Source organism: Crassostrea angulata, unplaced genomic scaffold (genome assembly GCF_025612915.1).
Source record: "Crassostrea angulata isolate pt1a10 unplaced genomic scaffold, ASM2561291v2 HiC_scaffold_358, whole genome shotgun sequence".
Lineage (NCBI taxonomy): Eukaryota > Metazoa > Mollusca > Bivalvia > Ostreida > Ostreidae > Magallana > Magallana angulata.
This window is the reverse complement of record NW_026441911.1, coordinates 4,929-10,640: the sequence shown is the minus strand read 5'-3', so window position 1 is coordinate 10,640 and position 5,712 is coordinate 4,929. Positions and strand designations below refer to the sequence as shown.

The window sequence follows — 5,712 nt, the reverse complement described above, 5'->3', positions numbered from 1 at the left end:
GTTATAATAACATCTCGGCGCACTGCTATCCCGATGATGTAAAATCTTAGGAAGTGAATCTTGACTGCGTTTGGAAGTAATACATCTTGGGGCACTGCTATCTTGGCCGAATCCCGATCATATAAAATCTTGGGAAGTGTATCTTGGCCAATGCAATCAATCATGACCGGCGATGGATAGTCAAGATTGAAATCATGACCGGCCAAGATAAGATGGCCATGTTTTAAACTTGACTTGGCCAGGATTAACATAATGAGCATGGGATGCCCGGCTATGATTGAATTACTATGAATATATCATGTATATAGAACGTGACCGCCCAAGATTGAATTACTATAGAATATAGAGAACATGACCGCCCAAGATTGAATTACTATGAATATATAGAACATGACCGCCCAAGATTGAATTACTATAGAATATATAGAACATGACCGCCCAAGATTGAATTACTATAGAATATATAGAACATGACCGCCCAAGATTGAATTACTATGAATATATAGAACATGACTTGGGAGTCCCGTGTGGCCGATTATGACTTGGTCGGGATTATAAACATGACTACCCAAGATTGAATTACTATGAATATATAGAACATGACTTGGGGGTCCCCTGTGGCTTTCCATAATAATCGGCCACACGGGACTCCCAAGTCATGTTCTATATATTCATAGTAATTCAATCTTGGGCGGTCATGTTCTATATATTCTATAGTAATTCAATCTTGGGCGGTCATGTTCTATATATTCTATAGTAATTCAATCTTGGGCGGTCATGTTCTATATATTCATAGTAATTCAATCTTGGGCGGTCATGTTCTCTATATTCTATAGTAATTCAATCTTGGGCGGTCACGTTCTATATACATGATATATTCATAGTAATTCAATCATAGCCGGGCATCCCATGCTCATTATGTTAATCCTGGCCAAGTCAAGTTTAAAACATGGCCATCTTATCTTGGCCGGTCATGATTTCAATCTTGACTATCCATCGCCGGTCATGATTGATTGCATTGGCCAAGATACACTTCCCAAGATTTTATATGATCGGGATTCGGCCAAGATAGCAGTGCCCCAAGATGTATTACTTCCAAACGCAGTCAAGATTCACTTCCTAAGATTTTACATCATCGGGATAGCAGTGCGCCGAGATGTTATTATAACTTCAAAACGCAGTCAAGATTCACTTCCCAAGATTTCAAAAGATAAAGATTTATTTCCCAAGATTTCAAAAGATCAAGAATTACTTCACACGAGGGATCGAGTTTCGGCCAAGAATTTTTAGTATGCAGATGCAAGATGCGCGACATTACGAATATATCAGCCTGCTCGAATGTGCGGAGTGATCAGCTGGACTTGGCTACAGACATAATTAGTCAGGAGTCATTGTTGTTCGATGTAAGTGCACAATACGTTATTTTGATTACTTTCTTTTCTCTTTTAAATTGAAGCCGAGCCTCTCATCATCGAGGAAATTCGAGTTAAATCTTCTCCAACCAATAAATGTTATCTTATGATCTTGATTTCTCTTAAATTTCTTAATGCTATCTAAACCTTTATTAACATATAGCTATAATAGATAAATTTATTTTAATTGCTTTCACTAATAATCGAGGAAACTCAAGTGAAATTTGCATGCACTATTAAGTAATGGGTGTCATTTATATTCTTGGTTTCTTTTAAATTGATTTCTTTGGAATCATCATTGGATGGTGACTGGCATGTCACCAAGTTCTGAGGATCTTGATACAATGTATCAATAGTTTTCTATTCAATTGTTACACTAAGTATGGAAAAATATGTAGATTGTAACAAAAGTTCATTAACAATTAAACAATTTGTTTCCCAGAAACATTTAATTAAGATATTATGTATTATGTGTGTAGGTCACAGCGATGTACTGAACTGGTTATGATGCTGCAAATACTTGGATTGGGCATAAATTTATAGGCAAGTGCATTCAAATTTGTTATTCATTCTGCATTAATTGCTTCGATGTGCACCCTCTCTCTCTCTCTCTCTTACTACCTAGATGAATCGAAAACAGAATATTCTTAACAACAATTTGAATAGTGCTCAATTTTTACTCACTAACAAATGAAAATTAAGTTTGTTTGCTAATTAACTTGTGTTGTAAACATTCTGTATATATATTATACATGTTTAATTAAAAACATTCTGAACATTATTCATCAGGAGTTTTCATAAAGATATGTTGAAAGTACATGTATGTTTCTTTTAAATGTTTTGTTTTTCTATGTATTTTAAAATACATGTGTTATATTTTCAATATTTCAGCATCCAGTTTTGTGTGCTGTACGTGCAAGGCCAAAGGGGTCGATTGAGGCCAGTTCCACATCTGCCATACCCAGCTTAAAGATGTACGCAAAACAATGTTCTCATTTATCTTAGAATTATGAGATGTTGTGCAGGTATTCTATTTTGACATCCACCAGTCTTGTGCTTTTGTCCAGAATTTCACAAAACTAACTTTGTAAACATATATTAATTTACAGAAAATTCAGATTCAATTTTTTCAGGAATTTTGCTTCATTACTAAATAATAAATAAACTTTTGAAACAGTTTGTCAGTGCATCTTCTTAAATTAAAACCAGTTAATAGAATTTTCAAATGAAAGCTTAAAATTGTAGTTGATGAAGACAAAAGTATAGCTGCATGCATGCCTGTTTGTAAGAGAAATGTCAAATATTTTGATTATTTTGTGTACTTATACAATTAAAAAGGAAAAACACTTTCATTCTATTGTGATATATGGCACCTGTTTTAAATGCCTAGTTTTAACCTATATATATTATTATACGTGAAATTTCATTTTTTTCCTTCAGGATCATGTTTTCCGTGTTTTGTGTACACTGAGAGGGCTGCACAAGATTATCCAGCAAATGGATGTCAATGACTCTTTGCCTCCTGAATGTCATTTGGGCCGACTTGTTATTCATATCCAAGTTTCACTTGCATTTATTCTCTGATAAAATAGCTGTTGATCTTGTACAAGATTTTCGGTTCATTTGTTATGGGGTACGTAAATCCTTTATCTTTTTAAGTCACCTGAGTCATTCAGCTGACCTATCTTTGTTTGTCGTCATCTGTCAACAATTTTACATTCTTGAAAACTACTAGACCAGTTGTACCAGTTTTGGTTTGAAGCATCAAGGATAGGAGTAATCTAAATTATGGCACGTCAAAAATATGCAAAAAAGACCAAATTTTCACAAATCTTTTTCTCTACTCCCACTCAAAAATTAAATGTATGGTTTTTATGTCCTTTAAGCCCTTTACCAAAAGTTGTGAAATTCATTACCCCTGGTTCTTATGGAGGGACCAATTTGACCATATAAAGAAACACAATTTAATTCTAGAAAATGTTCTTCTGTAATGCCATATATAATTTAGAAAACTAAATAAATGGTTATAATGTCTATTAAGCTCTCTACCTAAATTGGGAAATTCATGACTCCTGGGTCAGAGGTTCAAGCTCTAGGGCGGGGCAAATATGGCCACATAGTAAAAATCTATACATTTTATGATTTCAACTGTATTTCACAACAAGGAAGATATACTATGGTAAATGCATTGTTATTTTGTACATATTGCCCTCTTTATTGCCTATAGACTTTTATGGGACGGAGTGGCCATATTACATTTTTTTATACATATAATTTGATTGAGTCAATCTCATGAAACCTATCACAATTGCACAAGCATCTTCCAGTTACAATTGAACATGATTGATTTCATCTTAAAAATTACAATGTAAATTTTCGCTTGTTAATACATGTACTAAATAAATATGTATGCTATTGTAGGAAATCTACTTTAATTTTTTATCCATTTCTTGTTTGTACCTAGAAAATGCTTGCATGTTTGGTGCATTTTCATGAAACTGTGAATATAATTATAAAAGATTAACCATTATTTGCTCGCAGGGCTTACTTGACAAAATAATCAGACGAGTATAACTTTAGGCTCATGCAATTAAAGTATAGATAATCGGAAATTAACCCCCCCCCCTCAATTTTATGAATTGAAGTTTGCAAAAATCAAATAATTTTAGCAAAGGTAAAAGAGGAGCCTCATTTTGAGGTTTAGACTTTAAAATGAAGCCTAAAATGCAAACATGAGTCTCCCTGACAGGTTTTTCTAAGGGCTATAGTACTCAAGTGGCCATCAAGGCTTGTGGGCCTCTTTATATGAAAACATAAAAACAATTTTGACTGTGAACTTTGGAAATTATTTTCTATCATTAGAGAATCAAGAAAGAGTTAAAGTATCAAGATCTGGTAGACAACATCCGCAGCAAAGGATGGATTGCGTGGGTTTTCCCAGTGGAGATAGGCCGCAGAGGATTCCCAGCCCAGTCTATGTGGAGATCGATGTCAGTCCTGGGAATTAAGGGGAAAGAAAGAAAAGCTGAAATATAGAGACTGTCAACATCATGCTGGTTATGGTGGAGAAGAGCAGTGCAGAGCTGGAGGCCATCTACAGATGGGCAATGATTTGGCCAATTATTGCTGACTCATCACCTCAAGGACATTCCAAGATTGGAGTAGAAACGACCAACGACGGGTGGACCTGGCTGACGATGTCTGTAGATTTAGCAGTGAACTCACTGTTTTAGGTATTTCTATCATTAGAGTCTTCTCCATTACCATATATAATTTGTTGTACACTCTTATTATCTTCAAGATTTTTACCAAAATTATAGATTTTATTGTCCTCGTTGCAAGATATCAGGTAGGGGAGGGGTTCATTGATCAATTGTCCTTTCCAGTATAATATGTTTAAGGATCCTCAACACCCAGCGACTTCTACTTTTTCATGACAGTTTGTCATAACATGGCGATTCAAACACATTGTGTAACAGCTAGTTTTTTACTGCCAACATTTGGTCTCTATCTCTGTGGCGCATTGGATGTTGCCTTAAACTACCAACAAGCAGGTCCGAGTTCCAATACTGTAGTGACTTTATTTTCATGAATAGCAATAAGTTTACCCCCCCCCCCCCCCCAAATAATTGTTTTTCTGTCATATTGAAGGTAAACACCTGCCTGAAATCCATATCTTTAAGTAATTTAGAATAATGGGCTTGTATGCAGAACTTTTCCCAGGTGTGTCGAGGACTCTTAAGACTGGGAACATGCATTTAGTGATTTGAAATAGCAAAATTATTTATACAAGTTTATTCATACACCTTATTATAAAATAACTGAGAATTTAATTTAAAAAAATTTCTCTTTGCCACCAATTTTAATATAAGATTCTCTTTTCAGTGCTTTGCTGTAGATGACACTTTGGTCATGATTTGAAAAGTGGACCTGCCTACCCGAGAACCATACAGCTTGTACTGGATGTATTAGATCTGTCACAAATATAAAATTAAAAATATATACTGTATGTTGATTTTTTGGCTCTTCAGGACGAAGTTGGGGTAACATACTAGTACATGTTACATGTATAAGCATGTTATAACCCTGGTAGGTGTTGGCGGACCTTATAAAGTTTTTGGAGCAGGTCCTGTATCTACATGTAGGTAATTATTTGTCCTATCTTTACCAAACTTGCATGGATGGTGCATTTGGACCTACGGATGGACTTAAAAGACCTGAATGCTGAATCTGGGCATTTAATATCACATGCTAGAGGAGGTTAAAGTTTTTGGAGCAGGTTAAAGTTTTTGGACACCTG

At 35.0% G+C, this 5,712-nt stretch overlaps 1 long non-coding RNA gene across 2 annotated transcripts; it reads left to right on the top strand.

Moving 5' to 3' along the window:
* Window positions 1-654: 654 nt before the first annotated feature.
* Window positions 655-5,412, top strand: LOC128170163 (uncharacterized). 2 transcript variants are annotated; one of them, XR_008241694.1, is made up of 5 exons: window positions 655-1,403; window positions 2,304-2,386; window positions 2,853-3,045; window positions 4,275-4,645; window positions 5,298-5,412. It is a non-coding gene; the product is annotated as an uncharacterized LOC128170163 (long non-coding RNA). The 2 variants fall into 2 exon arrangements; XR_008241693.1 differs by having other exon boundaries at window positions 2,304-2,437.
* Window positions 5,413-5,712: the final 300 nt, after the last annotated feature.